Source organism: Falco rusticolus, chromosome 2 (genome assembly GCF_015220075.1).
Source record: "Falco rusticolus isolate bFalRus1 chromosome 2, bFalRus1.pri, whole genome shotgun sequence".
Lineage (NCBI taxonomy): Eukaryota > Metazoa > Chordata > Aves > Falconiformes > Falconidae > Falco > Falco rusticolus.
Window position 1 is genome coordinate 108,384,800 of NC_051188.1, and position 21,127 is coordinate 108,405,926.

General features: G+C 38.8%; 1 protein-coding gene across 9 annotated transcripts in view; it reads left to right on the forward strand.

Moving 5' to 3' along the window:
• ROBO2 (roundabout guidance receptor 2) overlaps positions 1-21,127 on the forward strand; it is a 475,917-nt gene that overhangs the window by 149,267 nt on the left and 305,523 nt on the right. The gene's annotated exons all lie outside the window — the stretch shown is intronic.

Below are 21,127 nucleotides of genomic sequence, written 5' to 3' on the forward strand. Positions count from 1 at the left end.
AGAAAGAAAATGCGTGGGGCAGTGGTACGTTCAGGCTGTGTGACAAACAGTGCATTTTGCAGGTGTAGAACTGCGGAGTCCTGCTGCCCGCAGCATGCAAACCTGTGAGGTGGAAGGGTGGTACAGCTTCCCACCAGCTTGCTAGAAGACTTCCCTGTGCTGTCTGTTCAGTTTTGGTATTGAGCAGGAACACACCAGGACTGCGGAAAGTTGTGCGCCACACAAGCTGCCCTTTTTGAGTGATTGTTCTTACACTGTGGTTTTGATTTATGACCATGCTTACTTGGAAGGCCTAAGGAAATACAGTGCCTCAGTGTCTTGCAAGATCTACATCTTTAGTCTTTGTGTTGCCTTGCCCCTCACCTCTGGGTAGAGATTAGATTTTTCGATTTTTCTGCCTCTGCATTGTTCAGCTGGCTTAAATGTACCGTGTTCCAGGGATGAACTCGTTTCATGCACGTGAGCCTGAGGACCAACACCTGCACCTTCACCTGCACATCCTTTCTGGTCTTGACCTGTGCCAAGCGTTGATAGGTAGCTTGAAGGCAGGCAAGCCATGGTGCAGGGTGGAAGGTAGAATTTAGCCAGTTCTGTGTAGACAATAAGAAAATGTTTCCTTCACCAGCTCTGTACATACTTTAAATAAAAGGGGTTTTCCCCTCTTTTCTGTGTTACTAGCATAATGACTGTTCTGTCTCAGACCAGACAATTTGTTTTTATTTTCTTTCTTTTTTTTTTTTTTCTTTTTTTTTTTAAAGAGGAAGTATCCTTATTTTGCAGCTACCTTTACATTAAGTCTCCAGGCTGAATTAACACATTATGAGAGAAAAAAAAACCAACCAAAAAACCACAAACAGCTTGAAGTAAAACCATGCAGGCAAAGTTTTAAGAATTGTCTGATCTTTTAGAGGAACCTAAATTTTTGCATCTCTGGATTGAGGCATCTCTTAAGTATTTGGTTTGCAACAGGGAGATGAACAGTACTTCTGGAAAATTATCCCCCTAGAGAAAAAGGGGAGAATAGCAGGTTGGGAATCCTGAAGTAAAACCAATCAAAATCACAGGTAAATTAAAAATAAAAAAAGATTCCCAATATGAACAATACTCTTACAGATGAAATCCTGTTATTCTTGCTAACAGTTGAAGTTGATCCCTCTGTAAAAAGCCCACCCTTGGCCTTTGTTGTACTTTCCTTCCACTTGAATGCTATTTTGAGATTTCAAGTGGAACTTAAGTGGCAGGGATGCATTGAGCAGTTCTTCTCTGCAGTTTTGAGTTGAATAGTAGCAACAGGAAGAGTTTCATGACATAGCACAATAATAGATATTTAGTCCATGGAAGGAGCCTGTGTTGTCTTTTGTGAGCAATACAAATAAGAAAAGAAATATGAATGCAGAGTGCTCTTCCAAATACTGTCATGTTCAGACATGTGCAAATGCCCAGTGATGAAAGTGATTAAATGGGAGGTTTAAATTCTCTCCACTTATGAGAATAAAGCAAAGCAGTAATAACATGATTTTTAATGCACACCAACATTATTGCAATCTTGTGTCAAGATATTTGCTTACAAATGAACTCCACACTCTTTGTATGACTGCTCTTTAAATTTACAGCAAAAAAAATACCTGTTTTCTCTTGATCAGAATGTGTCATTAAATTAGAAAAAAAAATGAACTTGATCTTTGTGCAATAACTGTTGTCCTTAATTGGAAACATGTCCACCTTCCAAGCTGTACTGCCCTAGGAACATCTAGCGTGGTAACAGACGACAGGCCAAGCAATGAATGAATCCATGTGAAGAGTGAGCTGTGAGTGTCCTTCCCCTGAGGAGGCACTTAGCAGGGCAAGCTGGAGCGTTCTGCCTGAACGGGCTGCAGGGACCTGCAAGGTCACACCTACACTCCCCAGCTTCTCCTGCCCCAATGCACCCAGCCTGACCTTCTCACAGGCACTGAAACTCCTCTCTGGACAGCATTTGAAGCTTTTTAATTAAAACTATTTTATTTAAATAGTTATTTTGGTTTCTCACATATTATCTGAATAATATAGTCTGATCACTTTTTAGCAATCTGACTTTGAGTGAGGTGCATGGTTACTAGTGGTAGAGACATGTGCCATGTGCCTGCAAACTTCAATATACGGTGAATTGTTTACCACCTTTTCATTGCCTCTGACCTGCTAAACAGTCCACTCATGAGAGCCTATTAGTCTTGACCTAATTAATATTAATGGACTGAAGCTACTTATAATTCAGGTTTAAATGGGCAATCAATCTTACATTTGCTTGTGAATGGTGAAGGCCTCACTGCTTTGTTCCCTGCCCTATGTCAGTATCTTCAGTCATCTGGAGTTATTGTTATACTTAAAAATAATAAACACCTGCCATGTTTGCCTGCACATAATTTTAGCACTATGTAGAAGTTCATAACAGCATTGAAAAGAAATACCAGCTATACTTGTACAGCAGGGTCAAAAAGCAAATCAATTTTTCCAAATCTCACACTTCTAAAGTTTGACAACAAAGTTGTCAAGATGCAATACCTTGAGGTGGTGGGGCCATCTTGTAGCGGTTGTCTTCATCTTTTCATTTGAGAGAGTCACTTGAGACCCTCTTCAGACCTGAAGTCTTGTGGTTAGTGCCTGATACAGTGGCTTAATAATAAAATATTTAGTTTTGAATGAGAACAGGAGAACTGAGAAGCCATGCAGCAGTGAGTCAAGAAAATAAATAAATTATGCTATTTTGTCATTCTGGTCAATGTCATGACCGGAATGTCACAACCAATTCCTAACTGATAACAATTGTGTAAGCAATATCTGGTGTGCACACCATTGAGTTCTAATCATTATTTTTACATTTCATACGAAGAAGAGAAATTAGATTTCCTCAGCTTATAAATGCCAATGGAAGTGGACTCTCCACTGCCTGAAATTCCCATCATGCAGCGCTTTCGCAATCCAAGCACTAGAGAACATAAACTGTTTTTCAATCCCATGCAGTCTAATAGAAGGAAAGAATGAGGATTTTTTAGTGGCCATGAAATCCCAGATTTGTCTTAATGTAGAAGAATTCTTTTATTCTGTATTCTTTTATTACATACAAAAATAGAATTTATTGTAATAATTGTAATTCGTTGTGCTTAGGGTGTTTGATAATTTGAGTACATCTTCAAACTTCTTAAAATTCTGCAGGTTTTTTTCAGGAGGTGTTTATAATTCTGACAAAGGACTAAAATTTTCATTTCTGTTCCCTTCAGACATCACAGTAAAAGCTGAATAAGTAGAAAAAAACCATTTGAATTAGTAAACAATAATAAAATGATAGTTTAGAGATCTTTTTAACATAACCATTCTCTAAATGGGATAGTATTTTAACTTGCTATAGAGAATATTCTAATCCTATGGGGGGTTTTCTTTAAATATATTGTTTTTTAAAAGCATCTCACTCCATCATCTTGTCTTTTACATATATAATTCAGTTATTGTATAATGCATTGTATCATCAGATATTCTGCATAGTATTCTGGAGTGTATGCTATTTATATACTGCAACCACTTATTCATGTACGGGGTGCATTAGAATAATTTTTCCTGGATACGATACATGATTAAAGGATGATGTCAAAGTAATTTTTCAAATTGTTTTCCCCTTTCCCTGTTGTTTATAATAGGTTTTTGGAAGAGTTATACTTCAGGCATATTCATGTGAAATCAACTAATGTCTCAGAACATTTTTGAACTTGCCTTGGCTAATTTTGGTGAGCTAATGAAGAGAGATTAATATCTGTTTGACTATAAAGATATTAATGAATTTTAAGTCCTGGGCACCCAACTTAGCCATTCATCTTTCCGAAGAGACAAATTATTGCATAACTTTCAATAATGCTCCAGAATTTTATTATATCTATAATGAGAATACTTGTTTAAACACCAGCATTTTTATTTTAAATGGCTAAAAGGTATAATCTGGTTGAAGTATAAATAACTCTGCAGCTTGAGTGATGAGGAGGTTCTTAACATATTTCGAATGATGAGGAAGTTCTTAACATATTTTGATTAATGAATGTCTCGAGTCACATTCAGAGCAACAGACTACCTCTGCTTCTGGCTCGCCGGAAAGGGAGCAAGGACAAATACTTTTAAGTTATCCTTTGACGAGTTTCACTCACTTCTCCTGGTTTTTATCTGGTTTTGTATCTGCTGCTGCCCTGTCATAAAATGCTGAACTGCTATACCCAAAATGAAATGTGTTTGTCAAAGGCCTCTTCACTTTGGACCTTTTCCTATCTCTGGCTTCTAAATAGCACACTTTCTACCGTCATTTTGCTACCAGGGATGCTGTTAAGGGATTACACTCTTCAGAGATATTCATGTATCTTCAAGATGTCATAGCTGAGTAAATGTAAAGAGATTGGAGCCAGAGTGAGCTTTATGTTTTATGCATGTGTGTAGTCACTTGCATGAGGGATCTTGATCCTTGATGGATGCCTCCAAGCTGTTGCCACAGTAGTAGTAAGTTCTTCCTGCAGATTCTGTAGAAACATTCATTGAATTTCTCTGTGAGCTGGGGAAAGCTAGCAGGGCCTGCCTGGATCGGCTTTTCTCTTCTAATATTCTTGGTGACAAGGGATCTGGGGGATTACACAGGGTATTGGATTAGGTGTGAAGGGATTCACATGATTTGGATTATGTAGTTGGTTGTCTGTATTTTGCCCCTTTTGCTGAGGTCCTTGGTCTCAGACTGTTCTCTTTCTGCACACCAATTTTATGTGGCTCAGGGTTTGTTCGTGTGGTTTGGAAAAGTTTTGTTAAAGAAAAAGGTAATATGGATTTTTCATCTATTTCTGTAACATAGTTCATCAGTATTATCTTTTTATTGTCAAGATTTTCTTTTTTTTTTTTTTTTTCCTTTTCATTCTTTATGTAGTTGGGTATTGCAGAACTCAATGTAGTACAATCAAAACTTAATCTGTTGTAGAATTGGCACTGATCTCATCGATAAGTCGTTTGGGTCCCAATTTATTTTCTTTTTCTGAATAGGAAGGTCCGTTGCACGGCAGACACCTGGCATTTTGGCCACTTGAAGCTACAGATCCCAGACAATTCTGTTATTTCTGTTTAAATATGCATGAACTGTTGTTTAGGTAATCCACCCTATCATAATAACATCAAGTGTAATATATTGCTGACCTTTTTTGCATATTGCAGATTATCAGAGAAGTCTACTTATACTTGCAACTACATTGATTGTGTTGCACTTTTTATATATTCAAGTCTTTGGAAGTGTGAAGATTATAAGGCTGTAATATTTGTATTAGGTAGCTTCATTTATTCATACATTTTATTTATTTGGCCCTAAGCAGGATATGACATTAATCTTGTATGGCACAATCTTGGGCTTAGGGATAAGAGAATGTAATGAGGTAACTTGGCAAGCCACAAGCCTTACGGTGCAGCTTGTGCAAGGCACACCATGAGGGAAGGGCCTGCACCCCTTCCTGAACCTCAGCCTGGAGGGCTGCAAGAACCTGAAGTCTCTGTAGATGTAGTTTGGCATCCATTGTTGGAGGAAGCAGGCTTAGCATCACCATGCCTTCAGAGGCACCTTGAGATCATTTTGACAGCGGTAGTCAGAGCAGCACTTCACTCACATACTTTCTCAGCCAAGAGGGCCTGCAAGTACGTGGCAAGGGGCTAGCGCTGCCAGCTGTGCCATGCTCTGAGATAATCCTCTGTCAGCCAGCTAAAGTACTTCAGTGATTGAGTTGCTGCTGGACTCTCTTGGAACAGAATAGCATTGCACACAATTTGTATTTCATGCAAAAAAGGCTCTGGGTTTCAGTCAAGCTGTGGCAGCTTACCTGCCATGTTAACATCGCTTTCAGTGGAAATTACAGCCTGTGTCAAATAAAATTAATAATGTCTTTTGATTTGATCCATTTTGTTTCTTGCGGACAAACTAAAGTGGAAAGTGGTTTCTAAAGGGTCTTCTGAAATCAATCATTTGCCATCTCTGCAGGTATTTTGTGTTAGTAGAATTGGCCTTACCTGGTCTTGGTATGTTTATGGATTTCTCTGCCATAATTATGGGAGGGAGACCCCTTGCAGAATCCGTAAAACTAGAATTTTGTATAAGCTCTGCAGTTTGGTTTTCTAAGGCTGAAATAAGATTGACTATACTCATTGTGGTGTTTTTTTGTTTGTTCTTAACTTTACAGTGGGAAGAGTTGCTATAATGACAGGTGTGATTTAAAAGGTACAGGCTTGTCTTCCTGCTGATGAATGTATTTTTTTAATAGGCACTTAATCCTTGTGAAAGGTGCTGGATTGTGACAGCAGTTGAAGATGAATTCTTTTATTTTTCTGCAGCAGGAGACAGTGGCAGGGCATGCTTCTCTTACAAATACGTCTGAACCCTGACCTAGAGAGATCACCTTTAGAGATTCGTCTCCGTGCCCATTCAATCCTTGACCTCGCTGCCAAGACTCTTATCAGTGTTGCCAATTTATGATGCGGACCTTGGGCTGAGAGTACCAGCTCATTTCAAGTTGACTACCAAACCAGTTGTGAGTGATGGCAACTCAATAATGACCTGAGGTGGTTTCAAGCCAGTGGTCACTGGGGAAGGGCTCCCATCCTATTACAGATCTTTTGAGCCGCCTAGCTTGCAGAGCAGGTGCTCTTCATTGTTAGGGGGTACTTTCTTTCGTCCATATTCTGTGTTCATTTTCATAAGGTCTTCAAAGCAATGATTTTACATATCATAAAAAAAAAAAAAAAAAAAAGAGACAAAAACCTGTAGGGGTTGTGTTTACATCAGGAGTCTGCACATTTAGCATGCCTGTACAAAAATCACAGGAAGAGAACTGTATTTAGCTGTGGCAGTTGCACCAGCCTGTTTGTTTTCTTGCTGAACTGCATGCAAACAGTGAGCGTCTGTGGGTGCACTTTCCCCTGTCCTTGTGCGTGGGGCAATGGTCAGTAGCAGGTTGTGTACAAACTGAATGACACCCAAGCAGATACTCTCCATCTCCTCCAAGGAAAAGATGGCAGATCTTTATAATTTTTCCTTTTTAAACTGGGGAAAATAATATATGTATGTTGATATGCATCTGTATGTATGTGTGCGTGTATGTGTGTTCTAAATAGATACACATATTTAGACATCTTGAGTTAAAATATTCTGCAAACAGTTTATGAAATGCTCACTGTAGATTGGTAGTCCCTATTCTGAGTTTTTGCTAGGCTTTATCCTACAACTATTAGATGACAGAGAAAGTCTCATAGCATTGATTCAGTCCCTCGTCCTTGTTAATATTTTCAGTGAGTTTCATAGGCACACAGAAAAAGAGAACTTTGGAGTGATTATTCAGCCTCTCTTGTAGTATTTTAGTAGTATTATTATCCTCCTTTACGTTAGTAGGAATAAGAGCCAACTAATGCATTTTGTGAGAGTTTTCTGTGCCTTATCTTTCCTTTAGTAATTGACTCAAACTTGGCCTTTTTTTCTTTTTCTTTTTTTTTTTGAACAAACTGTAATGGTGTCAGAGGCCGTTTCCTCTTTCCCATTCTGAAACACTTGAATAACATTGCTCATTTGGAACCTGTCTTAACCTTAGCAATATACTTAGGCTATTTGAATTCTTGTTCTCTTTTTCCTCGTTGTTATTCACCGTACAATTTGTTTAATGCTGCTGTAGCCATGCATTACTAGTCAACCTTACATATAAATTCCGTAATAAATTAAATAAAGCTCTGTATGGGTCATCTTAGACTAGCCCGATTAAAAAATGATTTACTAAAGAGATAGAGGTAGCAGGATGGTAGAACGTGCTTCTAAATCAATTATGAGTCCATTCACTGTCAGCCTATTGTGTGTAACAGTGTATTAAAATGCATTCTATATTGTTAAAAAAAATTGACTCCTTCATTGAAACTGAATTAACATTTGCAAGCGCATAATAGTGTTTGGAAAGCTATAAACATTTAAATTCAATCCCTCGTTGCAGGCTAAGTGTGTACACCTAGAATTGTAATATCCAGATAAGTCTTTATGTTGTGCTCGTTTCATTATCATAGCAGGATGTTCACCATACTAAAGGTAAGATTGGGTCAGCACTTATATTTATAAGCTCATAATTACAAGAATAAAGTAGTACCATTGGACTGTAAAAGTGAAGTTCACTTTAAACTGAAAATTAGTTTCTGTATGTACATGTATTTGTGCATGTATACACACATGCATATACAAAACATATAATATTTATTGCTAATTTTTTACAAAACCCGCTTAGAGAAAGTGTTTCAGTCTGAGTGCATTGGTTGGTCCTGTAAAACATCTGCTAGCCCTTGTGGCAGAATATCCACAGTCCTTATCCTCAGGGTCAAAACCTTCCTGCCTCCCAGCTGTACGCTGAGATTGTACTGGGGCACATCTTAAGTTCCTCCCCCACGCAAAGCCTCTTACCCCCCTTTTCCTTGAGGAGGAGGAGAGGCAGGGTGCAATTAAACCTGCTGTCTGGTTTTGCTGAGCTGGAAAGAAAGGCTGCGCCCATTTTTGCAGCTTGGCACAGACCTTGTTGTCTGAGAGTGGCTTTCTTCCTTTCCCCCAGGTATTGCACAAGCTCTCAGTTCTTGCTAGGGGCTGCCTGCAAAGAATTGCCATGGTGTTAGGTGAGCTGGATGCATCAATGTACTGAATTCACAAGCAGCAGACTTGCATTCTGGTACTGCCATGGTAGCACTGAGACAAGGGATGCAGTGGAGTTCTGTTCCTCTAGAGCATTGCTCTGCTGGGACTAATACTGTCTTTAGTGGAATTTGCTTACTTCAAATTCAGCTAATTAATTTTTATGGGATAGATTGAAAAGGAACTGAAACTATAGCTTTTGTTTCAGTTTTACTTACACTTGCACTTGCTTCTGTGTTTCCAATATACCAAGATGAAATGAGAAGTTCTACAGGAAACATACCAAACAATGTAATCTGCAGAGTTTGAGAGTTTTTAAAAAGTTATATTCTGTTTTCTTTCATGGAGTATAGATATTGGGGGCTGGTGTTGAGTCCTTTTGTCATCTTTATGAACTGTATTTGCTTCCTTTGTGTATTAACTTGGTTCTTTAAATGAACACCTCTCTGCACATGTGCACGCGCACACACGTGTACTTAAGTGTATAAACCTATAACAGGCAGCTGTTTGTATCTGAAGCAGATTGGTTTAAAACAGTGCAGCTTTTCTTGTCGACACTGGTCTGTGGTCACTGCCAGTGCAAGAACTGAGCTTGTACATTTATAAAATATTAGGCGAAGATGCACAAGCAATAGATGATAATCTTTTGTGACTTGGAAAGCAGGTAGGGAGCATCTTGCGTAAAGTTTTATGGTGTCTAGTGTTCACACTAGGGTATCCAGATGTACATGAACAATTCTTTCAGCCTTTAGAGTCTGCCTGAATTTATTGTTTTGAAAGTGTGTGTGTAATTCGGGTTATGTAAGATGTTTGGAAAAACCTGTGAGAATTACCTAAGCACTTTTGTTACACCCGTGAGGGACATAGGCATGAGCTGTCATGAAGACTGATTTATTTCTCATCTCTGAAGAAACTTAGCCCTTCAGTTCTCTGAAACAGTCAGTTGAAGCATAAATTCATTAGTGTTAATTTCTAAACCAAAGAGAAACATATATGGCTTTAGATGTTCTGCTTTTAAAGAAAAATTCCATTCTACAAGTACCATTACGGCTGATGCTCCATTTGAAATATAGATTGACACTGGATGTGCATCTAGAGGTAAATGGGTTTTGCTATATTTTCTTAGGATTGGAAGAAATTTATGTAAAGAGGAATATAAGTCTAGCAAAAGCTTCGTACTGTGGAAAAGTATGTTAATGTTTCAGGTTGGTTTTCTGCCATTTTATGATAAGTGTGACATGGTTTAATCTTTTTATAAATTTACAGGACCTTTTTAAAAAATAATTTAAGTTTTGTATGTTAGTCATTTATACATTGGGGTTTTTTCCCTATAAGAAAAGTTATGACAGATTTCAGTAGGTTTGTTACTACCCAACTACCAACTACCCAACTAAAAAAAAAATGTGTGAATGTTTAACCTCGCTGCAGCCTGTAGCTTTATAGTGCAACACAGAGGCTATCCAAATGAAATAATTGCTTTGTCTGGCAAAGAGATTGTCTCATAAGAGGACTGAACTGTATTAAGTGATTTTTCCCCTGGTGATTGGAAGTATCTCTCTCCACTGATTCAGGTAATTCTAAGGTTGTGCCTTCATTCTTTCATGCTAGACTGCTTTTCCAATAAAATAAAAAATGTAGAACCTGCTACACAAATGTAATGTTAACCTAGATTTCTCTGAGGACAAAGGTGAATGCTATAGGGCTTGCCAAAGGCAGAGAGGGAAATGATATTAAAAGGATATTAGAGATAGAATTGGGTGCATGGGACTGTACAAAGCTGAAAGGTGCAGATCGGGGTGTATGAATTTTATATTAGTTTACGTTTCTCTGAGACTCCTTGAGGCAAATCCTAACAGACTTTTAAATACTTGAATACTACTTCTTTTCCCTACCTGATAGAAATTTGAGCTAATGGGTTTTTGGGTTAGAACAATAGAGTTATAGTCAGAAGAGGAAGAACTGATCACGGAAAAAGAAAAGCGTAAATGTCAACATAGAGCAGGCTTATACATTTTTATGTATTGTTTTAGGTTAATACATGAGCAGGACTGTGGCTGGCCAACTATGCATGTCCAGTGAACAAAATGGAAAGAAGCAGGAGTTTTGGTGCAATGAGAAACTCACTTTCCTGAAGTGACCTGTAGTTTTTAACATGGACCAACCAGGAATGCCCAAAGGCACAGCTGGATTTTTCTTTATTATTGTACATACATCAAAATTATGTATGTAAACGTTGAAATGCACTTCATGCCTAGAAAACCATTGTATTCAGCAGGGAAGCTGCTGCTTTCATTACAGCTAAATGGGGTGCAATCTGGATGTATATTTGCGGCTGCAGTGGAATAAATGTACACATCTGGAGGGACGTTAGGATAGAGTACTGGTGGGAAGCAGTGAGCACATCAGTATCTATTTTATGAACATCTCATTCATTTGCAATGATGCAACTTGAGCTCAGTTGCATTGCATCTTGCATCTGATCTATTAGCGGTGAATATTTGGTGCTTCATTTTACTACAGGAGCTTTGAGTGCTATAGAACTGTGGGGTTCCTGTTACATAAAGGTGCCCAAAAATCTACACCTCGTTACACTGTGCGTGAGTACCATTAAAAAAAAAAAAAAGTTTCATTAAAATAATTCTGAATAGAAAATATCAATAAAAACATTTACTTTGAAACTATAATGGAAAATGTTTTGATAGCAAGAGGAACAGTTGTTTCTGCAGTATACCATATAAAATTGATACTTTCTGTAAATTTGGTATTATATTTGAGCTCAAAGATAACAGCTAGAGAATTTAATAATGAAAAATATTTAGTACTTCTGGAACCCCTGTTCATTCTCAATTTTTGGAAGAGAAGACTAATTTCATACTGCTCTAAGTAAGAAAAAAATCATGCACTGATGTGACTGCATGGGAGCCAGTGTAGCTTCTTTAGGGCTAATGATTGTAAGTCAGAGGTGAGTGAAGACAAAAGAGCCATTCAGATGATACCACTGCTTTACAGACAATAAAACCAGGCCTAGAAATGGCAGTTGAGATTAAACATTTGGGAAATAATTAGGCTTTGGGGAAATAATTTTTGCATTGATGGTTTCTGCCTCTGTGTCAGAAGAGCTGACCTGGCTCCTCTGCTGATCGGCTGGTGATGCATAAGACAAGTCCAATTTAGAGAAAAGCTGTGTCTCTCCCTATCTCCCACTACTATACGTGCATCTACCCACTGAGTGAAAGGGAGCCCAACTACTCAGAGCTCCCTCTCTCTGGTGCATTGATCCAGGCACATGGAAGAAGGCACGGCCACTTAGCACTCATGTGACACCCAACGCAGAGGTCTGTTTGCCCGAGTTACTGTTGATGTGAAGAAAATCTTGAAGTCTGTTGTGCAGGTCGAGGTAAACATCCAGAAATAATAACTTCCCAAATCTCAGTATGGACAACATTTTAAATCTTTTGGCAAGGTAAACGTTGAGGAAATTCTGGATCAATTCCCAGAATGTAACAGAGTTCAGAATTTTCAGTTGTTAGCTGGTGCCACAGCCCTTGCCGCACACAGAGGAACTGAGCAGTGTTTGGTGGGAGCAGCCTGCAGCACGAAGAATAAGTAGTGAAAACTCTTTTCTTTTAATGCCATTCTCCTTTTTATTTGCCTGAAGACCTTAGTGGTAGCTACTGTGTCTGGCAGAGTGGGCATCAGTATAAGAGTGTGCTAGTTACATTGTGTTTTGCCAGTTATCTGGCAAACCAGTTACTTTCAGAAACTGGATCATCCTATTAGCAATGCCGTCAATTGCTACTCTACTAGGCAGCTGTTGTCTGAGGATGATTTAAAGCAAAGCCTGTAGCTCTCAGTGGTTCCCATCATGTGGCATGTCCCCTCAGTTCCAGTGGCCAGGCGAGCAGGGTGAGCACAGCGGTTGTTGGTGCCTGGGGTTCCTGGAGAAGGTGGGGGTCTCATCTCATACAATGTTGGGTCTTCAGTCCTGCTAAGGAGGAGAATTAGTGAGCTTTGGAGAAATACTTTTCTGGGCTCTGACAGTAAGGGCTGTGATCACAGGACGGAGCCTGTAAGGAAGAAATGGAGAGGAAGATGGAAAAGGCCTGGAAAAGCGCTCTTGTTAAGGCTTATGCAAAAATGCAAACAGACTTCCTCTCTCAGCAGCTGTGTGTCCTTTTTGTGTATGTATGAAAAGGTCATCTTAATATTTATGCTTCAGTATTTCTTCTGATGCAAATGGTGATCAGGCATTAATGTTGCAGGCCAGCTGTAACATCGTCTTTATTGCTACAAGAATGCGCAGAAGTGCTGTTTTAGCTGTGATGGTGTAGGATAGAAGAAAGTTTTGTAAAGTGACTACCTAATATGACTGGGACAAACATACAAGCTTTATAGGCATAAAATAAACATGTAATATCAGCTCTGTGAACCAGGAACAAGAGCATTCTCACTCTCTCAACAAATTTCAGTATTCTAGCGCACAGGGACTTGTTTATTGAAAGCTTCTATTTATCCACCTGCTATGGGAAGGAAGACTTCATGGCTTATAGGCTGCTGTTCAGCATCACAGATGATATTGTTGCTTAGCAGCCATTAATATAGCTTTAACTATAATTAGCGAAGGTCTTACACTTTTCTGGCCATATGGAAAATGATAAGTTAGCTCCTGTCATAACAGGAAAATAATTATTGGATAAAGTATAAATATCAAAACATGATAGATAATGGTTACCTCAGCAATCCTCAGCTGGATAAAAGTAGCATCTGCCTTCGCTTTCTGAATATCACACATGATTAATCTGGAGACAGCGCGGCACTTTCTCAGCTGTGCTGTCTCCACTGGGCAAGCCTGGCCAGGCAGCCAGTCCCATGAAGCAGTGGAGGCAAGAAGAGCCTGAAGCCGTCTCTTTATCCATGAGCTCTGTCTCTGAATCAGAGCTTTCATGCAGATGTTATTTAAGTAAAAGTGAGAAATAGGGATAGGGGTGAGGTGAAAATGTAGCATTGGTTGAAAGTATTCAGCTTGCTCTTACAGTTTTGTTTGTAGAAAGTGCATCTAAACAAACTTGTTTTATTCTTCTCAGAATTTCTACTGTACATCTTAAGGCAGAGTTTCTGCTAGCCCTCTTGAATTGCAGAGCTTGCTTCCCGTTCACCGTTGGGTCACCCATACAGATACTCTGAACCTCCGGTTTCATTCAGAGATGTGACCTGACCAAACTGCCCAAATCTGACTCAAAACTCCTAAGCTGTTGGTGGGTGTTAGTCACTGTGCAATGCACGTTACGTGTTTCTGTTGAACTGAATCCCTGACAGATGATGGTGCCACCACTACCCCAGCAATACCCCAAAATATTAATCCTTATGGCTATTCATTTGTTAACAAAAAGGAGAAAATTAAGATCTGTGTGTGTTAAACGGGAGAAAAACAGGTGAACTGCCACCAAACCTGAGGGAAATTCACTGATAAAGATAGGATAAAGAACTTCAGTTCTTCTTTTACTTTTCCTGCGGATGGTTTTGAATAAAGCTATCAGGCTATCTCTGGTTTTCTTAAAATTGTGAAATAAATGTAAAATCTTTGCTCCTATTTGAAATGAATGGAAATAGCATAATACTCCAGAGTGTACTGAAATTACTCCTGTAAGCTTAGTGCTAACTGTTAATCCACCCTGATTTGAGAGACTAAAGGACTGTGTCAGTGGAGAATTAGGACTGATTTTCATATTTCTTAATTTCATATAATCTTGAATATCTGTACATGGATAGAATTGCATGGCAAAGTATCTTCCCCACACCCCCCAATAAAACCTTTGAGTTTGCTGTAGATTCTGCGTGGGTATTTGCTACTTAAAATCAGCTTATCTAGCTTGAGGTCCATTAGCTTCCCTGGAGCTCTGGGACTTCACCCTCTGCCTCTGGAAATTAAATATTTAATATTGCTTTGTCTGTGCTTACTTTGAGGAGCATTCATCCTTCATTTGGGTACCATGTCAGGATTCATTGGGAAGCAACATCTAATGTCGCCAGCTGAAATCAAACCTGACCCTCTCATTCCCTTTCTGCCCTCAGGGGCTCTGTTAGTGTTACCATCTCAGGACCCCCTGGGGTTGGTCATGATAAAATGAGGTGAAATTAGCACCCTGGTAGAAAGCAGTCTGATATCCTAAGTAGTAATGTAGAAAAGCATGCCTTATATTCGTTTGCTGGTGGTGAGATCCTTCTTGCGCAAATTACTGCAGCATAACATAATGTGTATAAGATTAAAACGCATATAGTAGGCGAGTCGGTTGGACTAAATATATAGGAAGCATTTTTCTTAAAAGCTTTGCTTGAAATGAACAATGCAAATACATAGTGTTTATCTTGCCAATTAACGTTGTGTTTCTTCCTGGAAGAATATGAGGTGTTGTGACATGGGAACAGACAGGATGTGTGTGGTTTTAATATTATGTTTTAAATTAGATTTTTTGCTATCTTTTTATCTTTCTCTAACTTTTATGGTGACCTACCTGACTATTTTGCCCATAAAGTATCCTTCCTGGGATTAAATATAGTGAATTTATTTCAAAAGATGCATAGCCGCTGGACAACTTGCACATAACCTGGTTGAGATTCAATCCATGTCAACACTGAGCATACCTTGTAAACTGTAGGGCTTTAAATTGAGAACAGTTTGAACAGGCTATCCAAATGTTTAGTTGTGTAATATCAGCATTGATATAAACACCACAGTCATCCCAGTTTTTAGCTGTTTTGTCTTGTTAAAGTCTTGTTCAGTGATTTTAACGGTACAGGTTACATATCTTTGGAGACAGATGCATACATTTTATGAGATCTTGTTGTAAGTGGTTAAATAAAATACCTGGTTTTTTAACTTTTTCTTGGTTTGGTAGTTGAAAAATGCGATTGTATTCATTCAATAAGTATGTGAACATTTGTTTTGGAATTAAAGGACAAAAAAACCCAACCACCAGCAACAAAGCAAAACGCTTCTTACAGTTTTGTTCTGTAAGAATGATGTTATTGATTGAACTTAATTGGTGAAACTAAGATAGGTGAAGGCATCAGCTTCTGCATTGCATAAAGCAAATATGAAAGAACACTTTTCCTGTAGCACTAAAGGAGTACGCATGGATACAATGATAGCATTTTCTCAAAGCTCATAATGAGGTTTTAACAAGTACTTTATATGATATAAGGCACTTGTAGGAAACAAGGAGATAATGTTGTGTGATTGCATGTGGACGCTGTGCGTGTCTGTGGTTTCAGATAAGTTCAGGTACCCCTGAGTTACTGTGTGATGAGTGGTAATGTTGTTTAAGAGGGTGGGAATATTTTAAAGCTGTTAGGTTGTTTGGGTTTCCTGTTATATTCATGTATTATACACATCTACATTGTTAGAAACCTTCTTTTTCTGTGTTTGTTTCACTAGTTTATTGGGACGTGTTTCCTGTAAAATTATGTCAGTGTTTAATAGTGGAAGGATAATATTTCTTTTGAAGGGTTTGCCTTATTCTTTACTGGAAATAAGAGAGGAAGGGCTGTAGTGTGTCCTTATCCAGGGCTGGAAACAGTAGCTGAAAGTTGCAAGAAGATTTTCTTCCCTTTAATATTTTCAGTACAATGGAAGACTGTGGTGGTAGAGGTACCACAAGGGCCGAGTGTGGAAGTTGTGCCACAAGACTGAGTTGTGCCCTTTGGGAGTAACCAGAGTGCAGCCAAGGGCCCTGCTGGCTTCTGTGCTCACCAGCAAAAACTGGAGACTAGAAGCATAGGCTACAGCTTCTCTTAGTCTCACAGGTTCTTCAGCTTGTGTCCCCAGAGGTTTTTGACCATTTCAGGAACAAGGCTCTGTGGGCATTCACTTGTGCATCGTCCATCTACTCTTATTGCCCTACCCTTTTTGTTTCAGGACAGGTGTAATGACCTGTTTGAAGATTTAAACTTCTTAGACATCACATATTTTTCCCATGGTTGAAAATTTTATCTGTTTTGTATGATGCATCTTTAACAGCAACAAGAAAAAAGTTAATTAATTCAGAAACACCCACAGCAATTGCTCTAGAAGGTGAAATCTTTGTTTTGTCCTTCAGTGAAAATCATTTTATGGTGTACTAAAACTCAGTATCGCTAGTGCAAGCTGCTTAGGTATCTAAATCCTGCTGGTTTCAGATAACCTTTTGTAATGTCTTCAGTAACTGGTGATTAGCACTGACAGTTGACATGGAGTGATACATTCAGTGGAAATAGGCCCAAGGTCCAAAATCACCTGGCTGAAGAGCCTTTTGTAAGGGCATAACCTTTTCACAGAGACTCAGAAATCTGGGTAGATGCTAGTGGAGGGTTGGAAGGGATGTTCCCAGTGGTGTGCTGAATCTACTGCAGCAGTTTTTCTGGAGGTCAGGGCAGCTCTCACCTTCAATGCTAGAAACTCTGTGGTCACAGGACTTGGTCTTACTAGCTGTTGGACTTCTACTAAGCTATCAAACATCAGGTTGTTCAATTCAAATGCCTGGTTTTCTGGTGGTGGCTCCCCAATATACCCCTCTGCTTAATTTCTCATTACTTATTCATATTTAGTTTTGATGTGCAATTGAAATGTTGGCCTCCTTATCTTAAACAAGCTTGTGGTTAATTGCATGTAACCCTTGTCAGTTCTGAAACGGAACTGCGGTATTAACCCGTGGTGGCATTTGAGATTACAAACTGAAATAAGAGATAGGAATGCAAACTGCTGTGTTTTTTGTCTGGTGACTTATTGCAGTAAATTCCACTCAAATAGGAAATAACCAAGTATCAAAATCAGTAAGTGGACAAGAATACCTTATTTTCTTCTCAAAAAGTGTTTCAAGACAAACTTGGGGAAAATGAGATCATGACTTTAAACAGCATAATGTTTCTATTTTACTAATATGCCAAGTAACATGTCAAAACAAGAAATCAAATGCAATTTGCTACAAAAAACAAAATACAATGCTCCACACAATGTAGTAGGAATTTTAATTTGATCCTTGTCCCTCTAGACTGAAGTCAGCCATCAAGTTTCCAGGTGATTTTAATACCTTATAAATGTGATTGATTGCTGATGTGGTAATCCAGTTAGCTGCTGGAATGTTTAGTAGCCTGAGAATTTGTTTAGAGAAGAAAAAGAATCTTGAAGTTAAGATACTGGGGTATTTTCAAGAGGTCTAATTTTAATTCTTAGTTTTGACATGAACTAGGGGTAAGTCCCCTTCTCTGCACCTCTGTTTATGAAGAGGGGATTTCTGCCTTCTCTACCTGGTGGGCATGAACATTGGTATAAACCATATGGTCCCCATCCACGTAGACTTCAGGTTCTACAATAGGATTTTCCTTATGTTCTAGAAAGATGAAGCAAGCAAAGATTACATGCAGCTTGTCTGCTATTTTAAACTAGTTTAGCCAATTGAAGAGAGAAAGGAAATAAGAAACTTCCCAGCTTCATCTCTCAGCTCACGTATCTGTCTGTTCAGGATGGTGGTAATTGTAGTTTTGAGTCCAGTCAGAGGTTTAACAGCTTTTGGGTACTGATAGTTTCACACTTAAGTTACAGCATCTCATTAGTATTTCACTCCCTGAGTAGCAGCATATCTTTACATTTAAAATGTTCTTTGCTTGTACCCGCACATACAGGAGACTAATGATATTAGGTTTTATCGTTTTCCTCTGAAAAGGGTGAATGGCAAATGATTTCTGTGACAATTTATGTCAGATTTGTGCCTTTCTTTTTTCCCCATTAGGCAAATCCATCCCACTTATCATTATCTACATTATATAGGATTTTTTTTTTTTTTATTGTGATGTGGGTGCATAAAAGGATGCAAAGACAATGCTGGTGTGACAGCTAATTAAAAACAGGTACTTTAATACTGAGAAACAAACAAAAATCTTTAAAGTTACTGAAAACCAAAGTGTAGTGAAGGCAAAACAGAATTGCTGAAGGCTTGTTCAATGGACAGCTCAAAAGATTTATGGAATACAAAGGAATATGAATGATTTCCTGGAGGAAAGCTGTATTATTATGGTTCCCAGATGACAAGCCATTGTTGCCTTGGTGCTGGGAGATCTGCTATAGTCACAAAGCGACTATAGGTGACTTTTCAGCTTACAGTACTAGATACCAACAGAAGGGAGTATTTTAAATCAGTCAGATCCCCAAATTCCTTTGCAGATGATCTTTCAACCTAAGCAGCTGGCTATGTCCTTCAAACTACTGTTTAGCCTCATTGCATGACTGTAGTATCATTCATGTTTGCATATGGATGGCGATATCTAATTTATATTTAAAGGTTCCTTTGGCCCTAATACATATGTTGATATGATAGTCAAGCAAAAGTACTATTGGGAAGATACCGTACATTTAGATTGCTTATTTGCTTTGATGTGAATGCAGATTGTAACAATATGTTTTTAAGTATGGTTCTATTCATCTAAAGCCTTCACATACTGCTAAGCTACCTTCTTTTACTACCAGGAGATCTTATGATAAACATAGATATTTTACAAAACCCTGTCATATACTGTGGAGTAATTTGTAGAGTTGTTTTACTTAATGTTTTAAACATAAGCCTTTTCATTTAAGTTTTTTATTGATCCTTTCAACACTTTTGCTTTATGAGTGTGTGTGTGTACACGTGCTGGGCTCCTTAAGTTTCAGTGAAGCTTAAGCACATGCTAGGCTTCAGAGCAAGAGTATAGTGAAAAAGCTGAGGGAGACGATTATTACCCAATCCTGATCATCCTTGAGAGCAGAAGACTAAGGGGGAATCTAATTATTGTCTTTGACTGGCTGGTGGATGGCTGCAGAGAATACAGTCCAGCTCTCCTTTGAGGTGTGCAGCAAAAGGGCTGGAGGTAATGGCCACAGGTTGCAGCAAAGAACGTTTCAACTAGATAAGGTAAAAAATCGTTCACAGTGAGAATGGTGATTTGTGGCATGGGCACTGATGCCCAGAGGGGTGGTGGAATCTCCATTCCCGGGGTAGTCAAAACCCATCTGGAAAAGGTCATGAGCAAAATGTCTCCTGCTTTGAAGTTACCCCTGCTTTGAGAAGAGGGTCTCACCAGCTCATCTCCAGAAATGTGTCTGTGATTCTAGGAGATGTATATATATGTGTGTGTATATATATTTTAGTGATGGAGCATGTATAGCATTATGGTTTGCTTTTGGCACAGCCTCTCAGGATGTTAAACATACACAGGTTAAGTAGAATTTGGAAGAAGTGGCGTTTGCTTCAGGAAAAAATAAACATCAGACAAGGGACTAAAGAAATGCTTTGAAGTGGCAGCAAGATGTCATGTATTTGGCAGTCAGAGATAACAACATTTAGGCCTTGTGGGAATAGATTCCCTTTACCCCTCCTCCTGCTCTGTTTTGCTTCTAGAGCATGCTTTTGGCAATAGAAAATGTCATTCTATGCATCATGTAACACTTCGGTTACAGTTCCTGAAATAGGATTCAGATGAGGGTACACTCAGCATTTGAAACCAACCGCTGTACATGGAAGGCAGGCATAAAAGACTTGTGCTGAAAAAGATGAACCCAATGCCGTTTCATTTGCAGAGTGTGTTGGCAAGAGTTGTGATCACTGACATTTTGAGGGCAGTTCCTGAAAAGTGCAGAACTCAGTTGTCTTGCTCTGTTATTGCCACATCAACATTGACACAGTTTGTTTGTGCAAATGTGTTGTCAAAATGAAAGCATTTGTTTTAAATCAGTCCCGTTTTATTTCAAAAGTGAAAGAAGATTTTGGCATGTATTTTGCAAAGCCATAGGAGTTAATGTCTAGGAGGCAAAGCAGCAGAGAAAGGGGGGTAAATTGTGTTGCAGACATGAGGAAGCTGTTTGTACAGTACATGCAAAGGCCTGAGAATGAATAGAGTCTTTTGTCACTAAGTTCATGACCATCTAAACCTCACTTGACTTTAAAAATCAAGTGTGGCACAAACTAGGACTGTTCACTACAGGTATCTTATTTGTACACAGTTTTGAAGAAGGAGGCAAGATGTGACATTGGTGTGAATATCGAGCCTTTTTTTGAATTTGAAGGATGTGGGATATTGAGATACAGAAAATGATGGTACGGGACGTTTAGTTAGGCATGTATGAGCTTTCTCTGGATATTTGCAGAGGAATGTGGTAACCTTTAATGAGCCCTGGGAAGGAAACAAAATCTCCCAGGTGAGGATGGCCCAGCTATATACAGCTTCAGCCTGAATCCTACCAGCATTTCAAAAAATGCATGGCTTGAGCTACTTGAAAGTGTGGTAAATTTCTAGTGGAATTGTCCCACTGCTCGTGTGTTTATGATGAGCATTCAGGCAGTATACATTGTACCTGAGATGGTAGGAGCGGTCCTTATACTCTCATGTTATTTAAGAAGCATATGTAAGACTATAAGGCAAATGCTGGTT